Source organism: Panulirus ornatus, chromosome 4 (assembly GCF_036320965.1).
Source record: "Panulirus ornatus isolate Po-2019 chromosome 4, ASM3632096v1, whole genome shotgun sequence".
Taxonomy (NCBI): Eukaryota; Metazoa; Arthropoda; class Malacostraca; order Decapoda; family Palinuridae; genus Panulirus; species Panulirus ornatus.
This window is the reverse complement of record NC_092227.1, coordinates 77457974-77480825: the sequence shown is the minus strand read 5'-3', so window position 1 is coordinate 77480825 and position 22852 is coordinate 77457974.

Sequence of the window (22852 nt, the reverse complement as noted above, 5' to 3'; positions counted from 1 at the left end):
ATATATATATATATATATATATATATATATACCCTCGGGTGTTCACCTCTCCTCCCCTCCTCGTCTCCTCCCTAGGGTGATCACTGAGTGGCGTCGTGTGTGATGGACCTTTTGGTAAGACAGGCCAATCAGCCAAGGCTCTCGCCTTATTGATCACACCATCAGCTACCCGCCCCTCCAGAATTCCCTTACCGACACCTGCTATATCTCATCCAGCCACCACCTCTACAACCACCCCACCTCCCTCCTCCACTCCACTCCTCTCCTACATCAGCCATCAAGCTTATTACCACCTGCAACCGCGTTTGAGATCTCAGACATCACACAGGCGCGCCCCACGACGCCCGACGCCCCCTCCTCCCCCTACATCAGCTGCTTCGTCTGTTTACCGCAGCCAACACGACTCGTTGTGCAACTACCCCCCTCCCCCCCCATCTGTTACCTCAGCTACCATCCATCCCTCTTACCTCATACACCTCATCTGTGACCTCAGACCCCACGCCTCTTACGTCAGACACCTCATCTGTGACCTCAGACACCACTCCTCTTACGTCAGACACCTCATCTGTGACCTCAGACACCACGCCTCTTAGCACCTCATCTGTGACCTCAGCCACCCTAACCTATTACGCTAACTACCTCATCTGTAACTTATCCACGGAACTCGTTACCTCAGCCACTCTGCCTGCTACCTCAGCTACCAAACGCGTTACATAAGCCACCACCTCCTGTTACAACTGACATACCTGTTGACCCAGGAACCACGCCTGCAGCCTCAAACTCCCCCTCCGTTACTCAGCCAACCCGTTTACTCTCTCAGCCACGATGACTGCTGCCTCAGCCACCGGCGCTTGTTATTTCAGCCAACACTTCATCCGCCCACCTTGAGCCTGGGTCCAGCCCTGACTGTGGGGCAGAAGATCACTCGAAGATTATCCCACGTTTACCTCAGCATCTTCATCATCATCATCACATTCACTGCTTTAAATATGTCACCCAGCCTCTTGCATCAGTTCCCCCCCCAAAAAAAAAGAAAAGAAAACTATCTATACTTTTGCAAATACTGAAAGTATTTTCTTTCTTATCATATAAACTTCCAGAGACTTATAAGAGAATGATAGAATGATCACTGAATACTCTCAGACACACGACAAAATCCTCTCCACGTCTTCTGGTGGGGAGAAAAATGAATGATTCAAAGTCGCGACTCATTGTCATTGATAGAATAAACAGTGGGATACGAGAGAGGCAACGAGGAGTGTTTACGTTAAGAGATAATGCACCGTACACACGGCGTGTTTGTAGGAGCGGGAATATAATGCAATACCACTGTGCGACACTACTGGGCACTGAAGATGGAATAGGATATTGGTAAACCCGCCTCTAGTATATGCTCAGGGTGTTGTACGATTGACATAGAATGACGTATGCTTAGCACTTTGTGCCTTATCACATCATGGATATCGAATGTGCTTGGTACGATGTCGACAGTGAAGAAGATGAGGAAAGAACGTATTCTCGACTTTACGTCGTCTTGTTAGCCTGAAAATTTTGGTGTCCATGTTTCTCTGTATGTATCAGTATTTTTTTCCTTTCTCTCTAGGAAGTATATACAAACACTGGTGACACTCATTGCAAAATTCGTTATTGAGGGAGGAATTCGAAATTGGCACACTTCCACTATGACGAAATTTTCTTTCTTTCTCTCATACTTGTCCGCCGTTTCTCCGTGTTAGCGAAGTAGCGCCAGGAACAGATGATGACAGGCCGCATTCGCTTGCCTCCATTCTCTAACTGTCATATGTATAATATACAACGACACTCCTCTTGCTACCAAGCGCTTAAACACTGGCATTTACCCGTCTCTCGTCGCCCTACTTTCCTTCCTCATTGTTGTCAGAAATCAATCAGCCACTTTACAGTACACATTTTAAGAGCAATACTTCCATGCACCACGTTCAACGATGTATACAATATCAAAAAAAAGTCGCGAAGTAAAAGAAAAGTGCCACAGTCTGAACTAGATATGTTCTGTATAGAACACAAGAACACTCTTGATGGAGAACGCTGATGCCGTCTGATGTTCCGTGATCCAAAGCTCAAAAAAGGACTTTTCAGTGGCTCGCAAGACCTCCATCTCGCTCGGGCTTCTGTTACATGAACAGCACAGTAACTGTATCATTACAAATTGCGTATCGAACATGCTAAATATCATGAGAAAACTGTAGTAGTGCGAAGCACAATATCTACAGAAAAACCTTCCCACACCATCCAAGACCTCAGTTTCAATTCAAATTCAACCTCCACATTGTTGTCCTTAGGAGGAATGGAACCCTAACCACACACCATCGGGCGAGGTGTCACCATTGCAGTAATACCTGTTTCAGCTGGCTTCCTGCGTTAGGGCATCACAACAGATGCTCAAAAGAGAAGCAGAGTCATCGAGAACTTTGCCTGGCTTGTCATGGCGCCTTCCAGCCAGTACTGAGTATATTATTCATGCCGATAATCTGTATCCCCCTTACCCCCTATTTTTAGTCGGTTACTGTGTTGAAAAAAATATATATATTAGTATGATTCAAGATGCTCAGTGGTATCCAAAGCCCGTTTGGTGATGAATAGTTTCTATGTTCTTATTCCTTATACTTCAAGTTTAGGAAAATGTTCAAATGTTAAGGAAAATTTGGACGGCTATGTGTGTTTGTGTGTGTGTTTGTGTGTGTGTTTGTGTGTGTGTGTGTGTGTGTGTGTGTTATCTCCTGCTCCTGAAGTAGCACCAGGATCCTTTCAGAAAAGGGTTCTAGGGGCAATGATAGACATTTCAATCAATATCTATTTATCAATCTGTATACATTTCCCTATGAAGGTATGCAAAAGTAGATTAAAACAGAAATTGGTTATTTGATGGGTAACGAGATTAGGTCTCTCTCTCTCTCTCTCTCTCTCTCTCTCTCTCTCTCTCTCTCTCTCTCTCTCTCTCTCTCTCTCTACCGACTGATGGGCAATGTCCATATCTTTTCATCTGGATTCGAGCAGGGAGAGGAAACACGGAGGTGTCGTCTCGGTACACCAACCTGCTTGAACTAAGCCTCTCCTATGGTGAGAAAGATTCATTCTTATCTCCATTTTGACGATCACATCTGTCACCTTTTCACTGTTTTGATTTCCTGGATTATATGTCTCATGCATCACGGTCCTCACAGATGATGAAGGAGGACCCCAGCATAACCAGTGGGTGCAGAGAGATGTACTCCGGAGGACACAGACATCGAGGCTGTTATGAAAAGAATACTAGATACACGTTGATCATGGTGATGAAATTGACTCAGGTCTGACTATGACAGCTTTCCTGTGAGACGGTTTGTCACGAATAAACAGCAAGGCTTATACGAAGACGTGGTGGGAATGACGTCTTGCTTAAGAGAGTACTTGCTTAAGATAGCACTATGCAGGAGAGAGAGAGAGAGAGAGAGAGAGAGAGAGAGAGAGAGAGAGAGAGAGAGAGAGAGAGAGAGAGAGAGGACTGGTTTGCAATAACACTTCAAATGGTAGATGAGTCTCCGGATGCTGTTTGTATGTATGAGACTTCCCCGAAGATCCTTTTGGAGAGACGACATTCCCTTGTTGTGCTGGAGGGAAACTACGTTCTCCGTCGGTACCAAATCCTCTCCAGCGCTTTCAAGAGCCGTCACTTCGATGCTGCTTGGGCCACGATGTCGCTGTGCTCTCAGTCCTTGGAGATGACCTTACTCAAGTTGCGTAAGGCCGTGAGAAGTCAGAGGTTCTGTTTCCACTGCACCGGTATTTTCATCCAGGACACACAACTCAGTTAGCCATTCACTCTTATTTTGTGTTGTGGAGCAATGGCTAATTTTTCCTTCTTCTTCTTCTTCTTCTTCTTCTTCTTCTTCTTCTTCTCGTGGAATCTGGAAAGCATGGGTGACAATTTCGCCTCACTGGGTTTCATTAGATCGCCCTTTAAGTTAAGGCAGGGTTCACCTTGTGCAATATCTCCTGTTTGTTTCTATCGGATGCTCAAGCGGCTACGTGGAGAGATGTTTGGCACGGCACGAGGAGGCTGCTCTAGTATCACAGTGTCGTCCAAGGAAAAATCGGCACTGACAGGCGATGCTTCTGATCAGGTAGGACTTTGTGTATCAGGTTCAAGTGGCACTTGAGGCTGTTGTCACCTGAGAGAGAGGAACCATACTTTGAGTGAAAGTTAACATGTCAGTGGATCCCAGAGAGACACAAGCCCGTGGCTAGTGGTGGTATAGTCCACCTCCTCGAGTGGAGGCGTCAAAGGCAACCCCGTCGAGAGAGTAGTGTATCACAATAAACGTCCGTAGGTTAGAAAGGGTCCTTTGGTCGTGTGTGTGTGTTGACGTGGGGTTCATGTGGTGTTGTCCTTTGTCCGGGAGGACTCCAATGGTAGTGTAGGCCGGATGGGGTCTCTGGCTAGGGTAAGTATGGGTTGCTACCAAGGGTTGATTTGCGTCCAGAAATGCTTCGTGGTAGAGTAAGTCTTGGATGATATCACATACAATGCTCTGTCATCTCTTTACTGTGTCTTGAGATGTCCATAGGTGTTACGTTCACTTCCTTTACTTATAATTCATTTAAGAGAGATTAAGTGGTAATGTTTATCTAGTTAGGAGAATCCAATGGCCCTCAGAGATGTGTTTTAACATCACTTGTTCTTCATGGATGATGGAATGTTCAGATCTCACATGAGTTAGGTCTTTACCTGAGACTTCAAGTATTTACTGCATGATAGTCTGGGCGAGACGACGCTAGTTTAGAAAATTAGCGTCCTTACCAGATGGAGAGAGATCGATGAATGTTCAAATTAGCGTAATTCAATGAAGATTAAAGGGCAGGTTGAGCCAGGGACAAACTGATCGTTGCACCAGTTGGGGGTCATTGCTTAATGCAACAGGATCTTAAGAGATCTTGAAACGACATATAATGATCCATCGACATGACTTTGACCCAGAGGGGGATAGGGTGTAACTCTTAAAGATCTGGTACGAAATGAGCTACAGATCTTTTGAAAATATCATTACCTTAAGTTCACTTCCTCCTTTTCGTACAATCACCTTGGGTCATCACGTATATATACTACGTGGAGTACTGAGTACAGCATGGAGTACGTGAATGTACTTTCGGGACCAGCAGTATCCGTGTTGTTAGCATTATGACACCCAGTTGCGTAATACGTTATAAAGTTATGAAGTATCTTCGTAGAGTGTAGTATACAGGGTAACCAGTGTGCTGGGTGTACTGCCGTAACTCTTACGTGTTTTATAGGCTCACCTGACCCTCCTCCTGCCAGAGAGAAGTACTGGTGAAATGTTCACCTTAAAAACATATGGCGAAAAACTCGAGCCCAGCCAGTTTTCTTACGTCAGCACATTACCATATTCGACTTTTAAAGTGAACACATCTTGTTTTTTTTCCCCCTGAAAGATGGGTGGAATAGTCAGTAAATGCGTATATACCTCTTTTTTACCGTCGCGCAATAGTATGCCTACCTTTTTTCCCCCATTTCACGAGGAACACGCGTTCTAAAAAACATTTTTCACTTACTCACTGAGATCCGGCCCAGCCTAAAAAGAATTATCCACTCTGTTATATGCTCGAATTACGCCAGGAGGATGGGTTGAGTGGTGAAGTTAAAGGTACGTACATGTTGCTTTGAAGGTCTGCTACTGTACAGTCCTCAGCGGGTGCACACACTAGGATTTCTAGGAGCTATCTCGTCTCCTCTACCGTCTTCGACCAATTGGTCGCCCGTAACAGTGGAACACGGTGGTCCTCGAAGCAACGATCATAGGAACGAACCAAACGAACCATCATTTCTCTAGGGTCGTACCGTCGAGTCGAAGCTTCGCAATGAGATATTCGCATCAGGAACGAACCATCTAGGGTCGTACCGTCGAGTCGAAGCTTCGTACTAAGATATTCGCATGATCGAGTCCCAGGTTCGTACTACCATCGTGCTCTAGGGTAGTTCCATCGAGCCTAGGTGTTCATGCCACTGAACCTAAAGGTTCATACCATAATGCTCTACGGTCGTACCGCTGAGGCGAAGGTTCGCACCATCCTGTTTTCAAGGTCGTACCATCGAACCGAAGGAAGAAGATTCGTACCATCGTGACGTAAGGCTTAGATTGAGGTCTTCCGCTGATAGTCCCTTCTCTCGTCGCTTGGGATATCTTGCAGTAACGTTAAATCATTGTAATTCATATATATATATTCTTTCATACCATTCGCCATTTCCCGCGATAGCGAGGTAGCGTTAAGAACAGAGGACTGGGCCTTTGAGGGAATATCCTCACCTGGCTCCCTTCTCTGTTCCTTCTTTTGCAAAAAAAAAAAATATCCTCACCTGGGCCCCCCTCTCTATTCCTTCTTTTGGAAAATTAAAAAAAAAAAACGAGAGGGGAGGATTTCCAACCACCCGCTCCCTCCCCTTTTAGTCGCCTTCTGCGACACGCAGGGAATACGTGGGAAGTATTCTTTCTCCCCTATTCCCATATATATATATATATATATATATATATATATATATATATATATATATATATATATAATATATATATATATCATCCTGCTACATATCATCATGGTCAGTAACGCTACTCGTGTGTCTGTCAGTGTCACTTACTATCCTGTAATTGTATATCACGTATTTGATATGCATCCTAAGCCTTCCTCCCGCTTTGACGGAAGGAAAACCCCTTGTGTCTCTGTGCCCCACTCGGGCCCACTTGTCACCTTCCTACGTCGTTAATTTGTACCCACTGTACGTTCTGTTCGGGCCCACTTGTCACCTTCCTACGTCGTTAATTTGTACCCATTGTACGTTCTATACTAGCCTCCACCTACCCCAGGATTTGTGCTCTTTACCTATACTATCACTGAAATACTTTGAGTTTGTATATCTAAACAATACGTAAATGTTTAAGAAAAAATTGTACCACCGAGGCCCGTGTGTGTGTGTGTGTGTGTGTGTGTGTGTGTGTGTGTGTGTGTCGTCTGTGTGTGTGTGTGTGTGTGTGTGTGTGTGTGCGTGTGTGTGTGTGTGTGTGTGTGTGTGTGTGTGTGTGTGTGAGCAAAAATGATCTACTTGTCAGTTGCAGGGTACCTTAGCATACTTGGGCGGCGTTCATGCCAATTTCTTCACTAAAACACACACACACACACACACACTCACACACACACACACACACAATCGGCTTCAGTCAGCTCTGTGTTCTCCCCGCGTTGTACGCTCCCGTATGGCGACGTCTGATTCAACTTGGTAAATATAAAATGGCTGATCATATCAGGGATGAGCCGGCACTCGTACTGATGTCAACATTTGTTTAATCTTGTTAAGTGCACTTCCGCCTCCCTGAGACTAGCGGTAGCGAGCGCTTTTTTCCTTCATGAAGTTGGCAAGTGGCAGGATCGTATCAGGAAAAAAAAAAAAAGAGAAGGAAGAAAAAAGAAAAAAAGAAGAAGAAATGGTGGGCAATAGCGACGTAAGAACCTCGCCGCTCTTACGAATTGCCTGGTCTGTCTAGGTATCAGAAATATGGCCATATTTTTTTTCCTTGAATTGCTTCGATCTTCTCAGAGGTCGGATGGCAAGCCATGCGAGCGCTCGCGCTCTCGTGGGATAGCTAAGGAACTTACAATTTCCACTATATGCAATAGCACTTACACACACACACACACACACACACACACACACACACACACACACAGAGCGAGGGATCTGAATTCACACTTTCCCCTTACATGCCAAATCTCTGCAATATCTCGGAGGTGAGCGTCCGGGGGTCATGACAATATCATAATGTCATTAAAGTAGACGAGAGCATTGCCTAACTAGACCCTATGCCCTAAGCCAAGGGAAGTTACCACCATCGGCCGCGCTGACGTTAATGTGGCTGGTTTCTCCAGCTACGCCAAGACCATTTGGTTGCAAGACTTACGGTTACTTAGTTCACGTCTGCCGGGAAATATTCATTGGGTTGTCTCCGATGAATCACTGTTACACACTACAGTAAGGATGGTACGATCCTCGTCCATTTCTGGGTAATGGAAGAAGTGTTGGGTGTATAAGTCATCTGTGCGACCGATAACGGTAGACGTAAGTGATTTTGGTATGGTATGTGCTACGTACGGGGACTACCTGGAACAACATTGCCTGTGTTAGTGGTATTCATCGTCTTGACTATGTAAGTTATCGTCTCTGTTTTGGGCTTGTACTGTCTCCACTTTACTGTGTGATATGTAGAGTTCAGCTTCGTTCCTTCTGATCCATTTTCTTGAAGCTCTCTTACCGACAACAGACTGCATACTTGCCCCTCTCTCCAAAACTCTTGCATTCCCCTCCCTAACAACCCCATCCATAAACAAATTAAACAACCATGAAGACATCACACACCGAGCAGACAAGCGATCAAAGAATTCTTTAAAAAGTCTGGGTGTCGTAATTAGTAAAGAGGTTCCTAAAAACTGTGATCCTGTATTCAGAATGAATACAGGATTAGATATATGACTTTTGATGGAATTCAGTATCACTTTCTTATATGTTATCCGCTTCCTGCACTTTCCCTGTGTTGTATGATGTTGACCAATTGGTTCCAGATGTACAAAACGTTAGTGTGATAGTACTATCCACTAAACATGCCTCTGTACCCTAACAGTAGGTTCTGATTAACTTGGTTGGATTAGTCTTTTATCATGTGTTCTTCATATGTAAGAACTTCTTTCGGACTGAAGACTGACCCTGTGCTAGAAATATTATGATGTGGTGTCTGGTGTCCTTTGGCAGAATTGTGAGATTATTATTTGACGTATATCCTTGATGGACAAAAGCCTTAAGAGACATTGCAGATTCAGCAGGGATACATGGCACCCTATCGTCAACATAACACGGAGCCGTGTGATTATGACAGTCAGATCTATCCAGGATATCCATCTCTAAATCATGCTTGTTGAGGAGATGAGTGTCTGCTAAGCACCATTCCTCTATGGATCACTTCCAGATTTTCTGAAGCAAATACGACATATATTCCACTTTTTAGTGAACAGCTTTGACTATGAACCAACGGGAACTGAATGCCTCCAGTCCCAAAACTGTATGCTTGCGGTGCCTTTGGCTTTATGAACAGCAACTAAAACTAGACGATGATGAAAACCTTTGTTCCAATAGACATCGTCCTTGGACTTAACTTACCATACCTGAGTGGTCTTGGGTGTAGGTGGTCAGATGGTGAGGGTACTGCATGGGGGAAACAATCGTGTGTGGGGCACTGCCAAGAGCCACCATCCCTGGGAATGGACGCTAAGCTGTTGGTGATACAGTTAACAGTTTTACCCACGGGTCACCGAGGTAAAGGGTAGATCAATAGAGGAGGAGGACTCCCCTTCACCGTAGGTTAATCGGACTCAGTGTTTACCTGAGGTATAGGTGACCACGTTTGAGGAAAATGCTGCATATGACGTCGACATGGGGAATTTCCCACGTACTCATTATAGACAGGACGAGAGTCAGAGTCGAAGGCTTATGTGGCATCCACACCCTCTACTTCACTAGTGTGATGACGGGAATCATGGGATTAACAGTACGTAGAACAATGTCCAGGTCCTAGTTATTATCCACCTTATACCCAGCTTTATATTGCAGTAGTCCCGGATGTGTTATAATTGTCGTGACTATGATGACTACGGTCCGATAAAGTCAGTCTTTACCTTCATTCTTCCTGACGTGGTATACATCGTTGGTGACACATGTGTTTGACAGAAGCTCCCTCTTGCATGATAGCGATTATATGAAGTTTGTTCTTTGAGGTCCTGCTCCTGTGTGCAAGGTTCGGCTGGTGTTCGCGTGGGTTAAGGGGGAATGATAGTGCAAAAATGGGAGAGGGGTGAGAGTCCACTCATAAAGTATGCTAGGGACAGAACTACCTCTGTTGCTGTCAGTTTTGTTGCAAAAGAAATAATGGATGTGTTGGGGGTCCCGGTCTAAGCTGGGTTAGGATTCCTAAATGTTGGTTGGGTCTGTGAACACACAACCCCAGTTATGGTGTTTCCACACAGCTGGTGATTGATGTTCGAACGTCTTGTTTCTGTGTGTGTGTGTGTGTGTGTGTCTAGCTCAGTATCGTTCCATCTACTATGTGTGTAGCAGCGTCATACTCGGCCATGAGGAGAGGTGATCCGTAACTAGTTACGGACAGAACGAATGTGAAAGTGTGGTCTTGTATTGAGAGATCCAGCAGCTCTCCAAGAATTCGGTCATATTTTTTTTCGAGAAAGGGGAATCGTTGTTGCAAACCTCCCAGATAAGTCAGGTGGTAGCTGGTATAATGCATAGAGGTACATGTGAAGAGAGAGAGAGAGAGAGAGAGAGAGAGAGAGAGAGAGAGAGAGAGGAGTGTAGGCGGGGTGGAGATGAAGTAAGTGGTTGAGGCTCGTGAGCATTTTAGCCGTACTTTAAGGTGAAGTTTGCCAACGAGACGGAATACTTTGCTGGGTGGTAGAGTTAACAAATAGTCGATATACGGGCAGGTTTATCAAGTGGAAGTGACTTGTCACCAGGGGTTTGCTGAGGGTAACGCAAGGTGATTGTTCTGTTATTACTACGACCTGTCTGAGATGTCCTCATATCAGTGTATGGCAACTTTCTCTTGTACTCATAAGGTCACAGTTTAAGGTTGGCAGTGATGGCTTAGTGCTTAAGGCATGTGAGCACACCATGGAGGAGAAGAGGTAACCCAACCTCATGATGTGTAATGTGATTGCGGTATGAAGTCCGCTTTCAACATGACGCTGATGGTTCTGGAAAAAAAAAAAAAGGGAGAGATGAGAACGTAGGTATCGATGTAAAATCTGCACCGCTGCAGTGACGTATTCTGACGTTGATTAGGGTTTGTGTATCGGTTTATGGTGGAGAGGTGAGCGCTGCTGACTGTGTCCAGTTTCGGTGCATTATATATCACAGGTAAGAAGTGGATAATAGCGGATGAGGCTATTTTTTCGTCTGTTCTTATCTCCTTGATAACACAGGAAATGGCGAACAAGTACGTCTCGCGTGGGCGAAGTAATGCCAGGAAGAAATGTCCTCATACTTCTCTCATTCATTCTCTATCTATCATGTATATATAAAGAAACCATAGCCCCTATTCCACAACCAGGCCACATGTTATATACGTACACACACACACACACACACACACACACACACATATATATATTTATATTTATATATATATATACATTTCTTGCCCAAAGAGTCTCTTCTACCTCCTGTGGAGACCGTACATACGAGACTCAAACTTACGTATGAGACGCAGGACTAGATTATCATCAATGTATCTTATGAAATGAATAGGGCCAAAGATCGACCCTTGCGGCACCCCAGTCGTCAAGTTTAACTAGTCTGAGGCTTTGCCATTTCCCAAACTACAATTTCTATCCATCGGTGAGGCATTCAGTAACTTAGTCCACTCTTCCATTTGATTTTGACTTACATAGCGATCTCTTGTATCGTATCTTAATGAATTATGCTTAGAATTCTAGATATATTGAATCAGAATCTCAATCGTTACAAAGGGCAATATTTGGAAAAATTTGCTCGACGAGCTCTTTCGTTGCTGGAGTCATCTGTTTGTGCGTTATCACTGCATGATCTAGAACTGTCACGATTTTGTCCCTTATTATTGTTCTCCATCGTTCTGTCTTCATCTAACGTGAGGCTAATGAGGTCGTAAATCAAGCTACATTTCTTATCTCCTTTTTTTTTTTCTTTTAGATACATTTATTGGGGTGATATACGCCGGTTGCCATCTTTAGGTATGTACCTTACCGTCCGTTAGAGATATGTTGAACGATTTCGTTATGAGAAACATCATTTGTAGTCTGACTTCCTTCAGAAATCTTAGGGCTCAGTTATCAGGTGGAAGCGTTCAAGGCCTTCATGACTCTAACTTTGTGTTAACTCTCTTTCATCGAAAACGACTAAAGCTGGCAGGATTTGTATTTCAAGTTGTATGGGAAGAAACAGAATAACAGTTTGTTCCTGGCCCTACCTCGCTAACGTGTGAACAACGATCACAAAAGAAAAAAAAAAGAAAAAAAAAAAAATATATATATATATGTGTGGGGAAGTACCAGGAGAGACTGTGTACAGAATGGAAAAAGGTGAGAACAATGGAAGTAAGGGGAGTCGGGGAGGAATGGGATGTATTTAGGGAATCAGTGATGGATTGCGCAAAAGATGCTTGTGGCATGAGAAGAGTGGGAGGTGGGCTGTTTAGAAAGGGTAGTGAGTGGTGGGATGAAGAAGTAAGAGTATTAGTGAAAGAGAAGAGAGAGGCATTTGGACGATTTTTGCAGGGAAAAAATGCAATTGAGTGGGAGAAGTATAAAAGAAAGAGACAGGAGGTCAAGAGAAAGGTGCAAGAGGTGAAAAAAAGGGCAAATGAGAGTTGGGGTGAGAGACTATCAGTAAATTTTAGGGAGAATAAAAAGATGTTCTGGAAGGAGGTAAATAGGGTGCGTAAGACAAGGGAGCAAATGGGAACTTCAGTGAAGGGCGTAAATGGGGAGGTGATAACAAGTAGCGGTGATGTGAGAAGGAGATGGAATGAGTATTTTGAAGGTTTGTTGAATGTGTCTGATGACAGAGTGGCAGATATAGGGTGTTTTGGTCGAGGTGGTGTGCAAAGTGAGAGGGTTAGGGAAAATGATTTGGTAAACAGAGAAGAGGTAGTAAAAGCTTTGCGGAAGATGAAAGCCGGCAAGGCAGCAGGTTTGGATGGTATTGCAGTGGAATTTATTAAGAAAGGTGGTGACTGTATTGTTGACTGGTTGGTAAGGTTATTTAATGTATGTATGACTCATGGTGAGGTGCCTGAGGATTGGCGGAATGCGTGCATAGTGCCATTGTACAAAGGCAAAGGGGATAAGAGTGAGTGCTCAAATTACAGAGGTATAAGTTTGTTGAGTATTCCTGGTAAATTATATGGGAGGGTATTGATTGAGAGGGTGAAGGCATGTACAGAGCATCAGATTGGGGAAGAGCAGTGCGGTTTCAGAAGTGGTAGAGGATGTGTGGATCAGGTGTTTGCTTTGAAGAATGTATGTGAGAAATACTTAGAAAAGCAAATGGATTTGTATGTAGCATTTATGGATCTGGAGAAGGCATATGATAGAGTTGATAGAGATGCTCTGTGGAAGGTATTAAGAATATATGGTGTGGGAGGCAAGTTGTTAGAAGCAGTGAAAAGTTTTTATCGAGGATGTAAGGCATGTGTACGTGTAGGAAGAGAGGAAAGTGATTGGTTCTCAGTGAATGTAGGTTTGCGGCAGGGGTGTGTGATGTCTCCATGGTTGTTTAATTTGTTTATGGATGGGGTTGTAAAGGAGGTAAATGCAAGAGTCCTGGAAAGAGGGGCAAGTATGAAGTCTGTTGGGGATGAGAGAGCTTGGGAAGTGAGTCAATTGTTGTTCGCTGATGATACAGCGCTGGTGGCTGATTCATGTGAGAAACTGCAGAAGCTGGTGACTGAGTTTGGTAAAGTGTGTGGAAGAAGAAAGTTGAGAATAAATGTGAATAAGAGCAAGGTTATTAGGTACAGTAGGGGTGAGGGTCAAGTCAATTGGGAGGTGAGTTTGAATGGAGAAAAACTGGAGGAAGTGAAGTGTTTTAGATATCTGGGAGTGGATCTGTCAGCGGATGGAACCATGGAAGCGGAAGTGGATCATAGGGTGGGGGAGGGGGCGAAAATTTTGGGAGCCTTGAAAAATGTGTGGAAGTCGAGAACATTATCTCGGAAAGCAAAAATGGGTATGTTTGAGGGAATAGTGGTTCCAACAATGCTGTATGGTTGCGAGGCGTGGGCTATGGATAGAGATGTGCGCAGGAGGATGGATGTGCTGGAAATGAGATGTTTGAGGACAATGTGTGGTGTGAGGTGGTTTGATCGAGTAAGTAACGTAAGGGTAAGAGAGATGTGTGGAAATAAAAAGAGCGTGGTCGAGAGAGCAGAAGAGGGTGTTTTGAAATGGTTTGGGCACATGGAGAGAATGAGTGAGGAGAGATTGACCAAGAGGATATATGTGTCGGAGGTGGAGGGAACGAGGAGAAGAGGGAGACCAAATTGGAGGTGGAAAGATGGAGTGAAAAAGATTTTGTGTGATCGGGGCCTGAACATGCAGGAGGGTGAAAGGAGGGCAAGAAATAGAGTGAATTGGAGTCATGTGGTATACAGGGGTTGACGTGCTGTCAGTGGATTGAAGCAAGGCATGTGAAGCGTCTGGGGTAAACCATGGAAAGCTGTGTAGGTATGTATATTTGCGTGTCTGGACGTGTGTATGTACATGTGTATGGGGGGGGGGGGGGGTTGGGCCATTTCTTTCGTCTGTTTCCTTGCGCTACCTCGCAAACGCGGGAGACAGCGACAAAGTATAAAAAGAAAAAAAAAAAAAAAAAAAAAAAAATATATATATATATATATATATATATATATATATATATATATATATATATATATATATATTTATATATATGACCTTTCCAATAAATCTTAATACCTTTATGATATGATGGGTATAAAGATTTATCAACAGAAACGTATTGGTAATTGAAAGTATGCGATTCCAGACATCATGAAAGACGCATTAAACTCGCACATCAATTTCACAAGCATGGTTTGAGAGATAGAAAGAGAGAGAGAGAGAGAGAGAGAGAGAGAGAGAGAGAGAGAGAGAGAGAGAGAGAGAGAGAGAGAGAGAGAGAGAGAGAGATTCCTCTTTCAGAGGTGATATTTGCTTAAGTTGGACCGGAGGGCGGCTCGTCTCCATCTCGCAAAGGTCTGGAGAAGGTCATTTGGAAAGGAGCCAAAAATGGCATACAACAAAAGGAGGAGGAGGAAGAGGAGGAAGAGGAGGCTCTTCCTTGGGGACGCTCGCTGGAAAGTTGCCTCAATAGCTACGATATTTGCGGAGGATAACAAGGTAACTTCTATAAGGATCAGTTCGTACACTATATACCGTTCCGGACACTGAATTCGGAGAGTGCTCAGGTGCCTTGCAGAGAGGGAGGGGGAGAAGAGGCCCTGCCTTGTTGTTGCTGGCGACGGAGAGGAGAGCTGTTAAACTTGGCACGGAACTTTTCCAATCGCACGGGCGTGGAAGGTGATCTGATTCGTCAGAAAGAAAACAGGTTTTGTCAAAGGGAGTCGTGTGGAGAGACGCTATGTCCCACACCCGTTCAAACAGCAGAGCAGAGAGAGATGTTGAAGCTGATTTCCGCAAGAGACAGGGAGAGCAGCAGCAGCACCAACACCAGCAGCATCAGCACCAACGTCTAAGTGAAAAAGAAATGGGGGAGAAAAAAAAAGAGTCTGAGTTGCCATCTTTTTAGGGAAGATACAAAGACTCGATCCGGTCTCCCGTTCCGAGTATAGACCATTTGCCACTGATGGGACAGATCTTGTATAGAAAAGGATATGGAATGGAAGGCTCTATCAGGCTAAGAGTGTAGAGGAAAATACATTGCGATGATCTTAAAAAGATAGATCATATTTTTTCTTGGATGAAGAAAATTGCAATGTATGATTCTAGATAACTAAAATCGTCTTATCAAAATTGGATTTGCCTGCATTAATGTGTCCTTTATGATGTCTAGAATTACGTGCTTTCATTCATTGATACGTTTCCATTGATAAATATTCCTATCCATCATTTTATAAGAGCATCAAACTTTACCAAAGAGATGTTATTATACACGGATACGTACAGACACACACATACACTTTATAATATATATATATGCATATATATATATATATATATATATATATATATATATATATATATATATATATATATATATATATATGCTTATATATATATATATAAGCATCAGACGAAGCTATTTGCTATTTGTCGGAACGTTTTGAAAAAAGGTGTGTAACTTTTAAATGCATTCACTTGAGAGGCAAGACTAGAAATAATGGCATACATTAGTTCTGGTGGGGGGAAGTTTTTGCCCAGCTATCTCTCGGTAAACAAATCTGTGACGTGACTGTAATCTGCTGGAAAGCCACGCTAATTTCTTTTTTTTTTCATTTATTTTTTTTTTTTCATATTCATTCTTTTATGTTGCTGAACTCCTCCAGCAATGAGAGATGTTTCGCAAGAGGTGAGATGCATTGTATTTTGAGAGATGGAAAAAGGAATGAATTTCCATTTCTCAGAACACTTCAAGGGATCATGGCTTGTCTTGTGATTAACTGTGTGTATGTCTGATGTCCACAGTAGGACTCGATCATATAAGGTAAGACTTTACAATGCCTTTTACACTGTGATGATGGAGCTGGAGTTATGGATCTTATCATATGTCTTTAACTCGATACAGAAAGAACCTGCTGAGAGTATGCATCATGATACACAGTGGAACATTGAACACACAATCGAAGGAAGCACAAGGCTAAGTGTGCGAGCTGTGGAACACACACACACACACACACACACACACACACACACACACACACACACACACACACACACACACACACACACGAGCCCACAAAGGTGATTTCAGACTGTACATAAACAACAGAGTTACCCTTCAGGTGGTACACCAGCTTACAGAGGTATGTTGAGTTTGTATACTTGGCTGTTGTCTCTCTCTTCTGACATGACTGCTTCATGATAATGTTACATGCAAAATGATCATTTAATGATTCAGTCAGTGAATAACAGGTACGTTTAACGGCCGCTGAGAGAGAGAGAGAGAGAGAGAGAGAGAGAGAGAGAGAGAGAGAGAGAGAGAGAGAGAGAGAGAGAGAGTATCAAAAGGGGACTGGACCCACCGTCTAATGCATAATCATTTTTTTTTCTTATGTTTTCACGTTGCTTGATGAAGCAGCACCTAACTTAACACAGCGACACGGGATAGCAACAGGAAGGTCATGGTGTGGGAGGAATGGAACACACACCCCCTCATCAAATTTCATATCAAAGAGTTACAGAAGCCAACTATGTTACTGAACTAAATTCTCATCCTCATTTCTCCACCCGTGAGCGCTAAACAAATCTCGATCATACATAAGCATGTCCACGAAGAGCGAGGATACTGGTAAGTCATCTTCATTTACCAGTGAACGTTCACAAAGGTTCTTGCGACGAGAGAATCCATGGTCTTACCCTCCGTTAGAATCGTGGGTTTTGTGTCCCCCGTTCAACGGGCGGACGGCCAAGATTGTGGTGTATAATGGCATGACAAAGTCGTCGAGTCTATGATGAAGAAATTATGATTACTACAAGTAGAAATGTATCTCAAACAGCCAGAACTTCCTGGTTTCAAAGTACAATGACCTTAAGATTCAAATGTAGGCTTCGTGATTATGACTTGTTCAACACATCACATTCGTCTTTCTCTAGATTATATGTATGGGCTTAGAACTATATAGCTCCGGAATTATATACTTATGTGGAACGTACCCAAAAAGAATCTATAAAACAGTCCCACGAAATTTAGGAGTAAAGTTTGCAGAGGTGAACGATATCTAGTTAATTCATGGATCGTAAGAGATCGACATAGGATGGGTGGAACCATCCAGGCAAAAAGGTTCGAATGATGAAGACACTGTAAGTATGAAAATTCGGGTACTTCTGCGAGAAAAGATGGACCTTAGGGCTGAAATACCTAGGAGTGGACGGTCCTGATAGACGTCCCATTCAAAGTCTTGGCAATCGAGGGAGTGTCTGAATGAGAGAGGTGGGGGGAAACTGACGAAAATTTGTGATGATTTGGCAAGAGTTTGAAATTACCGGAGGTCACCGAACAAGAATGTGGAGTTACATTTTAGTCGATTCTAACTTAATGGGATGGCTTCAAAATCTCTTTTTTTCGTCTATATATGACAGATGACATGGCACTTGCAGTTGTATGCCCCAAGCCTTGACCATCTCGAATTCTGAATCATATACTTCCATACCCCATCCAGCAACAAGCTAGATTTATCGACCATCCTCGAGGGGAGGATGAACGGCTGGTTTGGTTATGGGCCGACCGACTGTCCTCGCCAGGATTCGATCCCTGACTTACGTGATTCAAAGTCAACGACACTAACCACTGCACCAAGGAGACTCATGGTAATTACATCGGTACTCCTGGGAAAAGAAATGAAATACGCTGAAGGAATGAACGTAGGTTGGATTAATTCCACTTCACAAAACTTTCCATGATTTACCCCAGACGCTTCACATGCCCTGATTCAATCCATTGACAGCACGTCGACCAAGGTATACCATATCGTTCCAATGCACTCTATTCCTTGCACGCCTTTCACCCTCCTGCATGTTCAGCCCCCGATCACTCAAAATCTGTGTTTAACATTTCCAACAAGGAGGAGCTATTTGCTCTAACAAACCTGTTTAGAATCAGTAAAGAATTCAATAAAGTATGTGGTAACCTTTAAGGCCTCTTTTAACACAGTTAATTACATCGTCTATCCATGAGACCATGTAATGTGGTGATTCACTATAATGCAGAGGAAATGTGAGATGCGTTTCGACTCGGAATGAACCAACAGACGCTTGAAATTATATGAGAAGTCCAAGAAATTCATGATGTCTGAGTTGAGAGGGATATGACCAAGGGCTGACGAGTGAATAACCAACATCAACATTGGGAAGGTAATGTCCAGAACAAGGCAATCGTGTCGCAGACACACAACACTCAGTCTGACACAAAAAAAGAAAGCTAAAAAGAATTTAATCTACGACGAGGTCAAAGTCCTCAGAGGAGATGAGACAGGCGGTCGGCCTTCCATCATATCCTCTGGCCACAAGAGGAGGAGGAGGAGGGGACTCCGGAGCACTCGCTTCATCAGATGGAAAATCCTGGGGAAATGATAACAAACATAGACTTGTCGAGCATGAATCACTCACGTCATTATACGTCCTGAATAACAGCAGCAGCAGCATGGGAGAGAAGACTGTATCTTGCTAGGGAAGGACTGAAGAGCAGTTGCAAGAACTGCAACTGGGTCGTAAATAAGAGGAGATTCCGCCAGAGGAGATAGTAAGGTCGAGTCGAACTTCTTGAAGACTCTGAGGTAATTTAAGCCATTTCAATCTTAACGTTGAAATTTCCACTCTACATACTTCAGCTCACTTCTCCTCCCATCCTCATTCTAACACTCGATCTCTCTCACTGAACACATCTCCTCCTTAAATTCAGGTCTGTGTAACATCTCGAGTTGGGGAAGCTGTAGCCTAGTTAAATCAATGGTGCTTAAATGCAATTCCTCCTTACTAAATCTCACTCGTTACCCCCTGGATAGTTTCAAAATACCACAGATCATCCAAGTGATAACATGTACGCATCAGACATAGTATTCTCACATAACAAGTATCACAAAATCTGCATCTCAAAAGCTGTGGGTATTTTAGAGTTGCCGGAATTGTTTTTCTTGTGAGCAGCTGTTTCATTTTTCCAGGGGTCTTACTCGCCCCAGTATGGAGTCTTTGCTCACATTTTTTTTTTCTGTGTCTCCTTATTACACTGCTTTATTTGCTAGATTGGATTTAAAAGTCTTCCATCTCATCACCATCGGTCATCACCTGTCTCAACCATCCCTCTCTGTCCGCCTTGCTATAGCTTTCCTCTCCCTGTTTTACAGGTATCATTTTGACCGCTGCTCTCGTGAGCTGGCTGTATGAATCCCTTCCACCAAGGCTGGCATTTGTGACGCGCTTCTAACTGATGATGTTTCCAATAGATTCTGTGTGGAGACCACCCACACGACGATTCACCGTTATGATACCTCCTTCTTCTTGCCTCCTTTCTTCGAACAGAGAAACTGTAGAATACTCTTCCTTCTTTCGTCTCTCTTCTTCCTATAAACTTTTTGCCTTTAAGAGCCAGGTCTTCCTAATACCTAAGCTCTGATTAAGTTCATTCTTCTTCTGAGTCTATGTTCCTTTCACCAGAGATGGTCATGAATGGGACATGAGAGGTAAGAGCGTAGTCAAAAAATATAACTATATGTTCCCATGCATGATACTGTCATAGAAGGAATTAGTGAGTGGAAGAGAACTGTCACCACATAAGATTTGCCAAGTGGGAGTAGGAAGTGTAACATTAAGAGGACACAGAACGAAACTTCAGGAGGATTTCATTCTTAAGAGCAAGGTCAGAGATTACTATGAAAACGTCAGAGAAATGTTCCGGTCAAGACTGCACCCCCCCCCCCTCTCATCTGATGGTGGAAGGTAGCTGGTGAGGTGGCGAAATGGAGGGTTGTGCAGGATGTTACAGCCACCGAGAGACAGGAGAGGATCGGAGAGAACCAGAAGAGTAGGTAGCAAGAGAAAGGGATTTCGATGCTATATGCCACGTCAGGAGGGATGAGACAACCGAGGAATATTAGAAAAGCCTGTAAAGCGGAAATCCCTTGTATACAAAATTGTGAATAGACAAGTTATAGAAAAAGAAAGTGTGGCAGATACATGGAAGGCATCCAGGGAAAGACTGTCAAACGGAGTCACTTCTGGTTTCAGTAAAAACGGAGAACTTATCAAAAACGCAAAAGATGAAATAAATGAGGTTAAAAGCAAAATTTCACGAGAACCTTCACATGTATTGGTTGTGATCACTCGTACCTCAGGCAGCGATATGTGAGGTGTTTCAACTCGAAAAAGGTGGAGGATGAGAGCAAATCAAACCAGAGGACGAGGTAAGGTAAAGTGACGTCAAGGCTGTAAAGCCAACTGCAGTAGTAGATAGAGTGCATGGCGATGAGATGATCGTTCAGTCAAAGGCAGCTGCTGGCGGAATGATCATACCGGGTTCAGCTGGACCAAAGAAAGACCTTAAGAGGACCCTGGCTGGTCGTGGGAGGTTGACATGTTGTTGAGGTCGAAGCACAAAGGAAGGGCGTCCGTCCGTGGGGGATGGGGCAGAGCCAGAGACGACACCGTGCATCAAAAGTGGAGAGTCAAAAGTAATCTTTTATCAATGCAAGTTTGGTTAGGACTGGGGCACGTGCGATTGACCGTGAGGACAGATAGAAATGTTATGGAATGTACAGTTGAACGTATGAGCAACATTACTCCTTTGTAGAACATGGGAGGAACGTTGTTGCTCGCTGTAAAGCACCATGTTATTATCACAGGAACAATGAGAGAGAAAGAGAGAGAAAAAAAAAGATGAATGAAGTGTCACTGTCCGAAGTGGGGTCACTGACCACCACAAAGACAAGAGAGAGAGAGAGAGAGAGAGAGAGAGAGAGAGAGAGAGAGAGAGAGAGAGAGAGAGAGAGACCTTCAGGCTAAACTTTTTATGTCACTGGGGAAAAAATAGTGAAAAAGAAAAATAAGGAAATCGGTCAATGGCCGTAGGTCGAACATGCGCTGGAGCAAGGGAGTTATTAAGGTATTACTGGAACGACGGAGAACAAATCACAAATGATAATAGGTCACCAGCGCTGCCTGCCCCCTGGCAGACTGTGATCTGCTCTGTTCCGGTTAGCTGCTGCCACCACTTTTTCCTTCTTTTTCTCTTTTTCTGTGGAAAATAATCATGTGATGAATAAACGCTGAATGATAGATGCGCTTACCGCCCGCCCACAGAGAGAGAGAGAGAGAGAGAGAGAGAGAGAGAGAGAGAGAGAGAGAGAGAGAGAGAGAGAGAGAGAGAGAGATTGTCGCGACAATCCGCCTTGCCCTCGAGCTGATGCCTGACTGGAATGAGGACAGCAGAGACGATCATATAACTTATGGAAGCCAGGCAGACAACCAGACCCGTGTTCATTACTGATGAGAGGAGGAGGAGGAGGAGGAGGAGGAGGAGGACGAGGTCGACGGGGATCATCAAGAGCATTGAGAAGAGACCTGTGGGAGGCTCTGTTGACTGTAGGCCAACGTATGGAAGTCCTCCCCAGACTAAACATCGACCCCCATATAGGTCGTCTGGAACTATACGCTACACCACAGATGTGTCCCCTCAGGATGTACAGTAATCTACAGAGGTACCCTGCTATCATACAGACGTACCCTGCTACCATACAGAGGTATCCTCAGGTTGTACAATAATCTACAGAGGTACCCTGCTACCATACAGAGGTGCCCTCAGGTTGTACAATAATCTACAGAGGTACCCTGCTATCATACAGACGTACCCTCAGGATGTACAATAATCCACAGAGGTACCCTGCTATCATACAGACGTACCCTCAGGATGTACAATAATCCACAGAGGTACCCTTCTACCATACAGAGGTACCCTCAGGATGTACAATAATCTACAGAGGTACCCTGCTACCATACAGAGGTACTCTCAGGCTGCATAGTAACCTACTTCTACAGACAGATCTCTCTGAGCCAAAAACCTAAAAAACATCTCCAGTAACTTCTGTCATTCAGCCTATCCTTCTCTTATCCCACCTGATCAATATATATCAAACTCTCCAACAATCAAAAGCCGCTCTTTTTGGTTACATTCATTTCCTCTAACTCAACTGTGGATGATTCTGTCTCTATTCCTCCGTCACCATCTCCTCACTCTGAACCTATGCCATCTCCAATATTTTCCTCACGCAGGGTCTTCCAATTACTCTCACGGACCCCAGGTGGACAGGGTGTAGCATGGCTCCCATGGTCTAACTCCTCGAGTCCTAAGGATGTGTGCCTCTGAGATATTTCCAATCTTCGTGCGCTTGGTTCGTTTTTGTCTAAGATCACAGACTTTTTCTTTTTTTACTTCTTGGGAAAAAGCCCTGGTGGAGTTAATCCCTAAGAAAGAAAACTGCTCTAACTCTGCCCCCTATCGCCTCAC